The sequence below is a fragment of the Schistocerca gregaria genome, chromosome 3, assembly GCF_023897955.1.
Source record: "Schistocerca gregaria isolate iqSchGreg1 chromosome 3, iqSchGreg1.2, whole genome shotgun sequence".
Taxonomy (NCBI): domain Eukaryota; kingdom Metazoa; phylum Arthropoda; class Insecta; order Orthoptera; family Acrididae; genus Schistocerca; species Schistocerca gregaria.
The window spans coordinates 411,959,944-411,974,920 of NC_064922.1; the positions used below are offsets into that span (position 1 = coordinate 411,959,944).

At 42.7% G+C, this 14,977-nt stretch overlaps 1 protein-coding gene across 3 annotated transcripts in view; it reads right to left on the reverse strand.

The window, feature by feature from the left end:
- Positions 1-8,568, reverse strand: part of LOC126356279 (F-box/LRR-repeat protein 2) — a 706,156-nt gene extending 697,588 nt beyond the window's left edge. For 2 of the 3 annotated variants that reach the window (XM_050007147.1, XM_050007146.1), the window contains exon 1: positions 8,348-8,537. The gene's annotated coding sequence lies outside the window, so the exon portion shown is untranslated. Of the gene's footprint in view, positions 1-8,347 lie in introns of all 3 variants that reach the window. The other variant, XM_050007148.1, reaches the window with a different exon arrangement.
- Between the last annotated feature and the right edge of the window lie 6,409 nt (positions 8,569-14,977).

A 14,977-nucleotide genomic window follows, 5' to 3' on the forward strand; every position in this document is an offset into this window, starting at 1 on the left:
CCTAGAACCGCTCGGCCACTCAGGCCGGGTGTGTGTGTTTGTGTGTGTGTGTGTGTGTGTGTGTGTGTGTGTGTGTGTGTGTGTGTGTGTGTGTGTGTGTGAACGCGTGTGCAATGTCTGCAAACCAATGATGTATCCCACAATCTTAAAACATTTTTGGATGAATACATAAATTTAATATTAGTAACCAAAGAAAATAAATGGTCCAAATGGCTCTGAACACTACGGGATTCAACTTCTGAGGTCATCAGTCCCTTAGAACTTAGAACTACTTAAGCCTAACTAACCTAAGGACATCACACACATCCATGCCCGAGGCAGGATTCGAACCTGCGACCGTAGTGGTCTCGCGATTCCAGACTGTAACGCCTAGAACCACTCGGTCACTCCAGCTGGCTGTAACTAAAAAGAGAGTCATATAAACATTGTGTTTTGTCAGACGAAGCATTGTATAAATTGTCATTATATGCAGGAAATAGCTCCCGAATCTGATGTGGCAGTTGTTAAACAAAAAATTGATTATCCGAAATGCCTATATCACCGAATACAAGATTCTAAAATCACGGAGGAGTGACATGTCTGTAGATCATATTTACATGCCAGCTGTTGATTACTTTGTCATTGCGGATAGTATTTTCGTCTCTGAGTGTGATTTATTTTATAAATGTGTTGGTGGCTCCTCATTTATCCGTGTGCGATATTTGTTATGTGATCGAACATTTGGTTTTCGGCTTTCTTGTACGAGGCGTGTTTTTTAAGTAAGTACCTTAATCAACGCACTGACGCCACTATAGTCTGATTCTTCCTTGTTTACGTTCTGTACTGAGTGTTTAAGATGCCTCCGATAATCGTGAGTCCCGCCGACTGTGAAGTACGGGCTGTTATAATATTTCTTAGGGCTAAAGGCCTAAAAGCGGTGATATTCATCTTCAGATCTGCGCAGTTTACGGAGAAAACATTGTGAGTGATGGAATGGTAAGAAAGCGGGTAAGAGCATTTAAAGATGGCCGCTTAAATGTACATGATGAACAACGGAGTGGGCGTCTTCGGTCGTTAACGAAAGTTTTGTGCAGAAAGTGGACCATAAGGTGAGAGAAAACAGACGCTTTACGATTTCCTCCTTGCGGGGTGACTTTCCTAATGTTTCTCGTAGTGTTGTGTATGGCATTGTGACCGAGCACTTGAATTGCCGAAAATTGTGCGTACGTTGGGTACCGAAAATGTTGACGGATGTGCACAAAACCAAACTTTTCGACAGTGCATTGACTTCCCTTGAACGATACCACAACGACGGAGATGATTTCTTAAGCCAAATTGTTACGGGCGATGAAACATGGGAGGCCTACGTCACACCAGAATCAAAGCAACAGTCCATGGAAGTTGAGCAAGGGCATCGTTTTGCTGCAGGACAATGCCTGTCCGCATGTGGCGAATCATACCAAAGATCTCACCGTATCTTTTCGATGAGAAACTCTTAGATCATCCTCCATACAACCCCGATCTTGCGCCCAGTGACTACTATCTGTTCCTGCACTTAAAGAAACACCTGGGCGGTCAGCGTGCTCAAGATGATGACGAAGTCAAAACAGTGGTGATACAGTGGTTAACAAGTCAGGCGGCAGACTTCTATGAGAAGGGTATTCGAAATATGGTACAGCGTTATGACAAGTGCCTCAATATTGACGGAAATTACGTAGAAAAGTAGATTAAGGTACTGGCTTTCATGTAATAATAAAATTATTGAGATATATTAGCACGTATTTTTTTTAATTTCAAAACGGTGCTTACTTAAAAAAACACGCCTCGTATTTAACTCCTTTCACCGTTCTAAGCCATAATTGCACTATAACATTCATTCCTGGGCGTGTGATTTCTGTGGTGCCACCGCCAGACACCACACTTGCTAGGTGGTAGCCTTTAAATCGGCCGCGGTCCGTTAGTGTACGTCGGACCCGCGAGTCGCCACTATCAGTGATCGCATACCGAGCGCCGCCACACGGCGGGTCTAGTCTAGAAAGACTCCCTAGCACCAACACCGACTCAGAGGAAGGCCTCGGCGCTTGTTGGTGACGTCACGTCAGCTAGGCACAGCGAACGCCAGGTCTGTTGCAGGCAGAAACGCCTGGGCGTGCTTATCACTATAAATCTCTTATTTTTGGACAAAATGTTTGGTATTGCTTTGGATTCTGCAGTTTTATTTAGATGAAAGATTTTCTTAGTATCGTAAAGCTGCAAATGAAGATCATAGGTCTGTATTACTGAATCCTGTCGAAACAAACGTAGATCAATATGAGAAGATGCTTTGCCCCATTGTAAGCTTCGGAAATTTTACATTGAAGTAACTATAATTACTTGACCATTTTGTTGTCGAAACCTATTCCAACCCCCTTACAATGCACTCGTTTCTTTTATTTATTCATTTGTTTTCGTTTGACATCGTCACTGGAAACGTCAACTAATTTACACGTGTAAATGTCCAACTGTTGCCAGTCATTAGATTACAGTCATTTTCAACGAAAGGAATTGTAAACAGGAAACAAAATAGCTTCATACATCGAAAGTACTGCTGAGCTTAAACTTTATTAAACATGCACATTAGGAAAGATATATATTCCCCTCTTGCAACTGAAAGGAGATACCTTATAAGATAAAAAAAATTATTTAATAAAACAAGTATCTCTCTTTTGCCTCTTCTTCTGTCCCCCACCCCATCCCCAAACGTGTACAATCGAAAGATATTTCATTAACATTCAGTGTACCTCACACCATAGTCATCCAAGATACCTAAAGAAGAACACCAATATGTTCACAGTTTCTTGTAAAAGCAACCCAGTACAAACGTAACTTCCTCAGATTTACAAATAAGGTAAAGAAGCACGAATTCTGTTGCTACTGCAGCATGAACTTGTTTTTGTATGTCAGTCCCTAAAACAGGTGGAAATTTAAGTTTAGGAGTACACTATTTGTTAAGAAGTGTAATGAATTGCAAAATTAATTGACTGCAGAAATCTCTTAGAACAATGTGTGATGGTCAACTACCGCCAATAGTTTCACATTTTCCTGTGCCAGAGAGGGAGACACCACCATTATGAGTATGCCTGCAACAGACCTGGCGTTCGTCGTTGAAACGTCCCCTTAGAAAAATTATGCAAGACTGTGCTTAAACTGACACACAATATTTTTTTAGCGCAACGCAATATGACTTTCAGTAATCCCTACAAGAGAATGGCCCTGACTAACATTAACCTATACGTTTCACAAATCACTTACCTCACAAAAATCTTCGTTACTCGAACTACTGCAATACAGCGAGCGCCACTACTGCCAGCTAACTAAAAGATTCAAACTACGGAAGGTAATAACTACTGATAGGCATAGTTAGCAAATGAAAGATTTTGATAGAGAACAAACAATGTATTTACCTCAATAGTGATCAAAAGTCATAATGTATATAGCAGTTCATGACATCCAGTCTTACAGATTTCAAAACTCCGCCATCTCTCTCCCCACATCCACCACTGCTGGCGGCTCACCAACTGCGCAACGCTACTCGCTGTTAACAGCCAACTGCCCAACACTACAATGGCAGACAACAATGCAAACTAGCCACAGACTGCGCACAGCACAGCCAGTGATTTTCAGAGCGCTACGTGGCGGTTTTTTTTGTTTCTTTTTTTGCACTTGCAACCTACGTCCTCAATTGTTTGCTTGACGTATTCCAGTCTCTGCCTTCCTCTACAGTTTTTGCCCTCTACAGCTCCCTCAAGTACCATGGAAGTCATTCCTCATGTCTTAGCAGATGTCCTATCATCCTGTCCCTTCTCCTTATCAGTGTTTTCCACATATTCGTTTCCTCTCCGGTTCTGTGTAGAACCTCCTCATTCCTTACCTTATCAGTCCACCTAATTTTCAACATTCGTCTATAGCACCACATCTCAAATGCTTCGATTCTCTTCTCTTCCGGTATTCCCACAGTCCATGTTTCACTACCATACAATGCTGTACTCCAGACGTACATCCTCAGAAATTTCTTCCTCAAATTAAGGCCGGTATTTGATATTAGTAGACTTCTCTTGGCCAGAAATGCCTTTTTTGCCATAGCGAGTCTGCTTTTGATGTCCTCCTCGCTCCGTCCGTCATTGGTTATTTTACTGCCTAGGTAGCAGAATTCATTAACTTCATTGACTTCGTGACCATCAATCCTGATGTTAAGTTTCTCGCTGTTCTCATTTCTACTACTTCTCATTACCTTCGTCTTTATCCGATTTACTCTCAAACCATACTGTGTACTCATTAGACTGTTCATTCCGTTCAGCAGATCATTTAATTGTTCTTCACTTTCACTCAGGATAGCAATGTCATCAGCGAATCGTATCATTGATATCCTTTCACCTTGTATTTTAATTCCACTCCTGAACCTTTCTTTTATTTCCATCATTGCTTCCTCGATGTACAGATTGAAGAGTAGGGGCGAAAGGCTACAGCCTTGTCTTACTCCCTTCTTAATACGAGCACTTCGTTCTTGATCGTCCACTCTTATTATTCCCTCTTGGTTGTTGTACATATTGCATATGACCCGTCTCTCTCTATAGCTTACCCCTACTTTTTTCAGAATCTTGAACAGCTTGCACCATTTTATATTGTCGAACGCTTTTTCCAGGTCGACAAATCCTATGAACGTGTCTTGATTTTTCTTTAGCCTTGCTTCTATTATTAGCCGTAACGTCAGAATTGCCTCTCTCGTGCCTTTATTTTTCCTAAAGCCAAACTGATCGTCACCTACCGCATTCTCAATTTTCTTACCCATTCTTCTGTATATTATTCTTGTAAGCAGCTTCGATGCATGAGCTGTTACGCTGCTTGTGCGATAATTCTCGCACTTGTCAGCTCTTGCCGTCTTCGGAATTGGGTGGATGATGCTTTTCCGAAAGTCAGATGGTATGTCGCCAGACTCATATATTCTACACACCAACGTGAATAGTCGTTTTGTTGCCACTTCCCCTAATGATTTTAGAAATTCTGATGGAATGTTATCTATCCCTTCTGCCTTATTTGACCGTAAGTCCTCCAAAGCTCTTTTAAATTCCGATTCTAATACTGGATCCCCCATCTCTCCTAAATCGACTCCTGTTTCTTCTTCTATCACATCAGACAAATCTTCACCCTCATAGAGGCTTTCAATGTATTCTTTCCACCTATCTGCTCTCTCCTCTGCATTTAACAGTGGAATTCCCGTTGCACTCTTAATGTTACCACCGTTGCTTTTAATGTCACCAAAGGTTGTTTTGACTTTCCTGTATGCTGAGTCTGTCCTTCCGACAATCATATCTTTTTCGATGTCTTCACATTTTTCCTGGAGCCATTTCGTCTTAGCTTCCCTGCACTTCCTATTTATTTCATTCCTCAGCGACTTGTATTTCTGTATTCCTGATTTTCCCGGAACATGTTTGTACTTCCTCCTTTCATCAACCAACTGAAGTATTTCTTCTGTTACCCATGGTTTCTTCGCAGCTACCTTCTTTGTACCTATGTTTTCCTTCCCAACTTCTGTGATGGCCCAACTTCTGTGACGTCCATTCCTCTTCAACTGTGTTGCCTACTGCGCTATTCCTTATTGCTGTATCTATAGCGTTAGAGAACTTCAAACGTATCTCGTCATTCCTTTTAACTTCCGTATCCCACTTCTTAGCGTATTGATTCTTCCTGACTAACGTCTTGAACTTCAGCCTACTCTTCATCACTACTATATTGTGATCTGAGTCTATGTCTGCTCCTAGGTACGCCTTACAATCCAGTATCTGATTTCGGAATCTCTGTCTGACCATGATGTAATCTAACTGAAATCTTCCCGTATCTCCCGGCCTTTTCCAATTATACCTCCTCTTGTGATTCTTGAACAGGGTATTCGCTATTACTAGCTGAAACTTGTTACATAACTCAATTAGTCTTTCTCCTCTTTCATTCCTTGACCCAAGCCCATATTCTCCTGTAACCTTTTCTTCTACTCCTTCCCCTACGACTGCATTCCAGTCGGCCATGACTATTAGATTTTCGTCCCCATTTACATACTGCATTACCCTTTCAATATCCTCATACACTTTCTCTATCCGTTCATCTTCGGCTTGCGACGTTGGCATGTATACCTGAACTATCGTTGTTGGTGTTGGTCTGCTGTCGATTCTGATTAGAACAACCCGGTCACTGAACTGTTCACAGTAACAGACCCTCTGCCCTACCTTCCTATTCATAACGAATCCCACACCTGTTATACCATTTTCTGCTGCTGTTGATATTACACGATACTCATCTGACCAGGAATCCTTGTCTTCCTTCCACTTCACTTCACTGACCCCTACTATATCTAGATTGAGCATATGCATTTCCCTTTTCAGATTTTCTAGTTTCCCTACCACGTTCAAGCTTCTGACATTCCACGCCCCGACTCGTAAAACATTATCCTTTCGTTGATTATTCAATCTTTTTCTCATGGTAACCTCCCCCTTGGCAGTCCCCTCCCGGAGATCCGAATGGGGGACTATTCCGGAATCTTTTGCCAATGGAGAGATCATCATGACACTTCAACTACAGGCCACATGTCCTGTGGATACACGTTACGTGTCTTTAATGCAGTGGTTTCCATTGTCTTCTGCATCCTCATGTCGTTGATCATTGCTGATTCTTCCGCCTTTAGGGGCAATTTCTCATCCCTAGGACTAGAGAGTGCCCTGAACCTCTATCCGCTCCTCAGCCGTCTTTGACAAGGCCGTTGGCAGAATGAGGCTGACTTCTTATGCCGGAAGTCTTCGGCCGCCAATGCTGATTATTTATCAAAATTTAGGCAGTGGCGGGGATCGAAGACGTTTTGATTATGAATCAAAGACTCTACCCCTAGACCACGGGTTAGTCTTGGCGTCACCAATATAAAAAACCTAAACAGCCTACTTACACCGTGCCTAGCTGACGTGACGTCACGAACAAGCCCCGAGGATTTCCTTTGATTCGGTGTTGCTAGCACTCGCCCCAGTTGAGCAGCCGACTTTGCTAGCGATGGTTCAATGTCTACATACGCTGTCATATGAAGAGACGACAGTTTAGTATAGCCTTCAGCTACGTCGTTTGCTACGACCTAGCATGGCGCCATATTCAGTTACTACAATTACTTCAAGAATGTATTCTGAACAGATAATATGGTGAATCATGTAGCGTCAAGAGTGACGTTCGCAGATGATGCTGTAATTTACCGTCTAGTAAGGTCATCCGAAGACCAGTATCAGTTGCAAAGCGTTTTAGAAAAGATTGCTGTATGGTGTGGGAAGTGACAATTGACGCTAAATAACGAAAAGTGTGAGGTGATCCACATGAGTTCCAAAAGAAATCCGTTGGAATTCGATTACTCGATAAATAGTACAATTCTCAAGGCTGTCAATTCAACTAAGTACCTGGGTGTTAAAATTACGAACAACTTCAGTTGGAAAGACCACATAGATAATATTGTGAGGAAGGCGAGCCAAAGGTTGCGTTTCATTGGCAGGACACTTAGAAGATGCAACAAGTCCACTAAAGAGACAGCTTACACTACACCGTTCGTCCTCTGTTAGAATATTGCTGCGCGGTGTGGGATTGACGGAGGACATCGAAAGGGTTTTGTGTTATCACGTAATAGGGGAGAGAGTGTGGCAGGTCTGATACGCAAGTTGGGATGGAAGTCATTAAAGCAAAGACGTTTTTCGTCGCGGCGAGATCTATTTACGAAATTTCAGTCACCAACTTTCTCTTCCGAATGCGAAAATATTTTGTTGAGCCCAACCTACATAGGTAGGAATGATCAGCAAAATAAAATAAGAGAAATCAGAGCTCGAACAGAAAGGTTTAGGTGTTCGTTTTTCCCGCTCGCTGTTCGGGAGTGGAATGGTAGAGAGATAGTATGATAGTGGGTGGATTAAACCTCTGCCAAGCACTTAAATGTGAATTGCAGAGTAGTCATGTAGATGTAGATGTAATGGATTTAAGTTGAGTATCAAACTAACTACGTCCGCTTTCTGAATTCTCATTCCTTGTCATGTTCCAGGCCTCACGTCAGTATAGTTCCCTCCTCACGCCAGCCTGCGTGAGCTAAAACGCGTGCATTTTGGCCTCCACTCGTAACACAAAAATTTCAATTAACACCATACTGAAAGCTGTGCAGCTACGCAGAATTTGTGGCGTCCTGTGTGAACTGTATCTCACTATGCCACTTTAGAAAGCTGGGTAAGTTGCACGTGTGAACCGCGTGTACCGCACGTCGAGACGGGCGAGGGGGTGGCTGCGACGGTGCGACTCGGTTCGGCGTGGCGAGCGCGCTACCCACCTGTGGACGGGCGCGGAGAGCGAGTCTAGCAGCCGAGCACGCTGCCGCCTGTGGTAGGAGAGTTGGCGGCGCGGACGGCGCGCCAGCCGGGATCTGTGGCGTCGGAGGCGAGGCGAAGCGAACCGCGGCGTGCAGCAGACGGCGGGCGCTGCCGCGGCACTGCACGCGGGGGCCGCAGCGGCGCCGGGCCGGCCGCCTTCGGCTGCTGCGGCTCCACTCCACTCCGACACGCCAGGAATAGCGGGCCGCCCCCACTCACTGTTTACAGCGCCGCTCCCACCGACCACTGTGCAGTGCGCCCTGCTGAATGACGGCTCCCGAGTGTCGCAGCCGGGACCTCGGTCTGCCCTGTCCGGAGCCGCAGACACACTCTACATCGACATTGATCTACTTTTACGAGACATTCCTCACACACAAATAAAGAACAGATGTTATGTGGACATTTTTCCGGAAACGCTTAATTTCCATGTTAGAGCTCATTATAGTTTCGCCCACCGACGCTCAATGGAGAACGTTATCACGATTTCATACGGGATACTCTACCTGTGCTGTTAGAACATGTGCCTTTACAAGTACGACACAACATGTGGTTCATGCACGATGGAGCTCCTGCACATTTCAGTCGAAGTGTTCGTACAACAGATTCGGTGACCGATGGGTTGGTAGAGGCGGACCAATTCCATGGCCTCCACGCTCTCCTGACCTCAACCCTCTTGAGTTTCATTTATGGGGACATTTGAAAGCACTTGCTACGCAACCCCGGTACCAAATGTAGAGACTCTTCGTGCTCGTATTGTGGACGGCAGTGATACAATACGCCATTCACCAGGGCTGCGTCAGCACATCAGGGATTCCATGCGACGGAGGGTGGATGCATGTATCCTCGCTAACGGAGGACATTTTGAACATTTCCTGTAACAGTGTTTGAAGTCACGCTGGTACGTTGTGTTGCTGTGTGTTTCCATTCCATGATTAATGTGATTTGAAGAGAAGTAATAAAATGAGCTCTAACATGGAAAGTAAGCGTTTCCGGACACATGTCTACATAACATATTTTCCTTCTTTTTGTGTGAGGAATGTTTCCTGAAAGTTTGGCCGTACCTTTTTGTAACACTCTGTATTCGTTCCTCCAATTTTCCTTTCCTTCCACCTTTATCCCCAATTCCAACAAGTCCTTCCAAAGTTCAACAATCCACTTGGTTCCTGTCTTTCCCCTCGTCCTCCCTGTTGTTTCCCACACTCTCTTCGTCATTCTGTCCATACTCATCCGAACTACATGCCCAGCAAACCTGGCCCTTTTGAGTCTGATTTCCTTGGATATTGTTCTCATGTTCCGGTACAATTCTTCCCTAGGTCTTCGAATCCACCTCTCTCCACCTCTTTTGGGACCTAGTATTTTTCTCAGTATTTTCCTCTCTTCTTTCTCTAGTTGCTCTGCCCCATTTCTTCCTAGTGTCATCGTCTCAGCAGCATATAATAATACTGCATTCCTCACTGTTGCCTTGTAGTGGCTTATCTTTGCCTCTGTGGATATATTCTTTTTATTGTATACCTCTCTCGTCATGCAGAAGGCTGACCTCATCTTCTTTATCCTCTCTGTTATTCCCTCCTTACTCCTGTTCCTTCCTGTTATAAATTCTCGCAGGAATTAAATTTGTCCACTATTTGCACACTGCCTTCCTGTGTTTCCCAGTCTGCAGTGGTGTTTAATGTCTTTGTCTTGTTATAGGCGATCCTCAGTCCCACCTTTCTGGCTACCTTACTTAAGTGGTCGAGTTCTGTCCTTGCGTCTTCTTCCGTCTCACTTACTATTTCTATGTCATCTGCAAAAGCTAGGCAGTCCACTTGAGCCCTGTTGTCCTTTTTGTCCCTCACATGGGTTTTTGGTATTCCCAATTCTTTGTTTATTGCTCTCCACTGCCTGATCACTTCGTCCAGTGCTATATTGATCAACAATCGTGACAATCCATCTCCCTGTTTAACACCAGTCTTGATCTCAAATTCTTCTGACAGTGCTCCTCTGAATCTCACCCTTGTTTTTGTGTCTGTCAGAATTTCTTTTATGAGTTCTTGTGTAGTTCCATCAAGTCCTCTGTTCTTCAGGATCATAACAAGAGTCTGTCTGTACCTTGAGTACCTCTATCGGTTCTCCCTTCTATTCCAGTCTCGTATTCTTCGTGGAATGAAGGATTGTCGGTATGCCTCTGTGTGGGCTCTAATCTCTCTGATTTTATCCTCATGGTCTCTTCGCGAGATATACGTAGGAGGGAGCAATATAGGCCTACTGCTTGACTCTTCGGTGAAGGTATGTTCTCGAAACTTCAACAAAAGCCCATACCGAGCTACTGACCGTCTCCCCTGCAGAGTCTTCCCCTGGAGTTTATCTATCATCTCCGTAACGCTTTCGCGATTACTAAATGATCCTGTAACGAAGCGCGCTGCTCTCCGTTGGATCTTCTCTATCTCTTCTATCAACCCTACCTTTTACGGATCCCACACTGCTGAGCAGTATTCGAGCAATGGGCGAACAAGCCTACTGTAACCTACTTCCTTTGTTTTCGGATTACATTTCCTTAGGATTCTTCCAATGAATCTCAGCCTGGCATGTGCTTTACCGACGATCAACTTTATATGATCATTCCATTTTAATTCACTCCTAAATCGTACTCCCGGATAATTTATGGAATTAACTGCTTCCAGTTGCTGACCTGCTATATTGTAGCTAAATGATAAGGGATCTTTCTTTCTACGTATTCGCAGCACATTACACTTGTCTACATTGAGATTCAATTGCCATTCCCTGCACCATGCGTCAATTCGCTGCAGATCCTCCTGCATTTCAGTACAATTTACCATTGTTACAACATCTCGATATATCACAGCATCATCTGCAAAAAGCCTCAGTGAACTTCTGATGTTATCCAGAAGGTCATTTATGTATATTGTGAATAGCAATGGTCCCACGACACTCCCCTGCGGAACACCTGAAACACTCTTACTTCGGAAGACTTCTCTCCATTGAGAATGACATGCTGCGTTCTGTTAGCTAGAAACTCTTCAATCCAATCGCGCAATTGGTCTGATAGTCCATATGCTCTTACTTTGTTCATTAAACGACTCTGGGGAACTGTATCGAACGCCTTGCGGAAGTCAAGAAACACGGCATCTACTTGGGAACCCGTGTCTATGGCCCGGGCACTCGTTACCTCTTACCACGTACAGAAGTGCCAGTTTTTACTTATTCTCCATTCTGTACAACGGGCACTCAAAAAGTTGTAATCGTCACCTCCAGAAGACCAAGTTGCTACCATGAAATTCACTATACTCTAACATGGGGAGGCCACGACGATTGGAACGCGGATTTACTGCAAACTTCGCACACTCGTTGTGCTCCATGAGGACAACAAAACGTGTGAGTAGTAGCGCGTACTTCTCAAGCGTTACTGAGAAAATCACAGGATAATTTCGGTCGTCAGCATGCTGCCCATATGCATTGTGCTAATAAAATATTAGTAAAAAGATCGCAGCAGTATAAAGTATTCCACATAATGTATGGATATTGTATGCGAAATATGTTGCGAATAGTTAGTAAATAAATAATAAATTTAAACATCATACATGTTGTGGCAGTTTTTCACGCATCTCACTTTGTATCACGTCATATATCCTGAACTATGATAGGTAGGTGGTCCCCCCCCCCCCCCCCCCACACACACACACAGCCTGTTGCCTGACAGTAAGGGTTATGTGTACCAAGTTTGGCTGAAATCGGTCCAGTGGTTTAGGAAGAGATGTGGTACCTACATAAGTACGTACATAAAGCCATCCATACATCCATTTTTGCAATATGCATGGATTACATACGCTATTTCAGTTTGTCCCTGATTGATTTGTAAGTTTTCCGGTCTCTCCTAATGATTCCCAACATGCACATCTCCATCATACGTTGAGCAACCCTCACTTTTTGTATGGTTTTCGCTTTAAAGACCATGTCTCACTGACTAAGACAGTTTGGTAACACAAACATGTTCAAATATGTGTGAAATCTTATGGGACTTAACTGCTAAGGTCATCAGTCCCTAAGCTTACACACTACTTAACCTAAATTATCCTAGAGGACAAACACACACACACCCATGCCCGAGGGAGGACTCGAACTTCCGCCGGGACCAGCCGCACAGTACATGACTGCAGCGCTTTATACCGCTAGGCTAATCCAACACACACTTACTGAAAACTTTCTGCTTCAAAAATATCAGTAGCTTGGTTTTGAAAGTCCTGTTTAATTTAGCATAAGCAGTTCAGACAATTTGTACTCTCGCTTTATTTCTTCTTCTGTGCATCTAGTTGTTGTCTTCAGCAACTCGAAATATAGGAACTCATCAATTAGTTCTGTCATTTCATTGTTAATTGGAACTATATGGTTTTCGATGTGCTCATTATGGTGTTTCATTTTAATTGATTTTGAGGAATAATTTCAAACTTCCTATTGTTGTTCCATTTGGTTTTGTTGTATTTGTACACTTGCAGTATTTTTTTTTTAAAGCAGTGCGGTGCCATCAGGCGTAGGTGGTTCAGATGTGTCCTAAGCCAGCAGTGGATGTCAAACAACTGACATGATGACGACATCGTTTCTTTAACGTCGGAATACTGTATGCTGAGTGCACCATTTCACGCACACCGTCTACAGGCACTTTACTAGTATGTACATATTTGCTGTTATGATTGAACAAGTTTTTTAGATGAAAATGCGGTTTCAGTTGTCGTATTGGAATTAATGGGAAGTAGTTGTTGGCCTTGCATGCAGTTGTTGATGCCATTGAAAGTGATACAAGGAAGCGAGTTTTCATTACGAGTATACTGAATGACTTACAGCTTAAACACTGTAGTGGCTAACTATCGTCTGGAAGCATTGAGAAGTGCAAGCTCATTTTCATAATGACCTGACGCTTGGGTTCTAGCTCTCATTCAATATTACGCTGTGTTAAGAAGTTCCCATTCAAAACACTCGGGGTTTGCGTCGTCATGGTAGCCATGCCGACAAACGCCGTGTTACCAACGAACGTCTGCTTCATATATGACTGCAGTCGATATATGAGCACGAATTCTTATTAAAGTAGGTGCAAGTTAAGGAAGATAGGTCTTTGGCGAGTACCTTACTCGAGAAATTAGTGGACCCTTTTTTTTACCTCAAAACAATGGCTGAATTGCAGTTATAACATCACAATACAGTAACATCTTTGAATCATAACAGAGGGCACTGCTAGAGATTCGTAGACATGTCAAAGTTGTTACTTGCACATGTCAGTTGTCTTCAACGGAAGTTCCTAGCCCTTACGCATTGTGAACGCATCGCACCTATGCACCACATACTGTGGAAATTTTCCGATATGAGTACAATATAATAACTGTATTTCATTTAGCAGAATTATTATTAGCATTTAAAAATATTACTATTAATCGTAGAATGCCGGAATATCTAAATCAGAATATTTATGGTAATTTTGACGGGATTACTTTCTCTAATAAAGAGGAAATTGTGTTATTAAGGCGTGGAGTTTGATCAGCAATGTAACAAAATGCGACAAAGCTGTAAACAAGACGTGGACTATAAAGTCATATCATTGGCGATATTTTGAAACATAAGAATCACAGACAGTTTTAACTACAAAAATTTACTAAGGCTATAAAAACTAGAAAGAAATTGAGCTGTGTATCGTAAAAAGTTCTATAGCTGCAAAGGAAATCACGATGCAGTATGTGCACTAAAATATTTATCACATATAAATCGTAGCCAGTACAGGAAAATACACTTCGGCTAAATAATTTAAGAGGAGACTGCGATATGTAGTTTTGCATATATGTATTTATCACCAGTAAACCGAGATTTTCATCAACAGAAAACTTTAATTATTTATCGAAAATAAAACCGCTCTTGTATAATGAAGAACGCTCCACAGCTGTAGTGGAGACCTTGATACACAATATGAACTACATTAAAACATGTATCGTAAACAAATCGAAGAAAAAAATTGCTTTAGCGATAATACTCAAGTGAATGCTGCAATACACACATACGATTATTTATATGTATCTGAAGTAAATCGAAACGGTTATCGCACGGGAAGAGCTTGAACCATTCGCCGTAAAAACCAGTAATCGAGTATCTTTAAAAATGTCCTACAGCTGTAGTGGGGAGTACGATTCATATCGCGAACTAAAATGAAATTAATCACAAAGAAGTCGAAGCTGGAATCAAAAAACACTCTTCAGCTACATACCTCAAATGGACGCTGCAATACGTAGCTACGCATATATATGAACACTACCGGTACACCTATAGTGAGGACCATGGTAAACAACATGAATAAAAAATACGTAGTTATCATAAAGAGAAAAAATGCTAATAAATCGGCTATATATTATATTTTCCTCCGAAACAGAAGAGACACTATTTTGCTTCTCGTACACAGCAGAGACTGGAAAAATTTGTGGTAAGGTCTTATGGGACCAAACTACTAAGTTCATCGGCCCCTAAGCTAACACACTACTTAATCTAACTTAAACTAACTTACTCTAAGGACAACACACACACCCATGCCCGAGGGTGGACTCGAATCTCCGACAGGG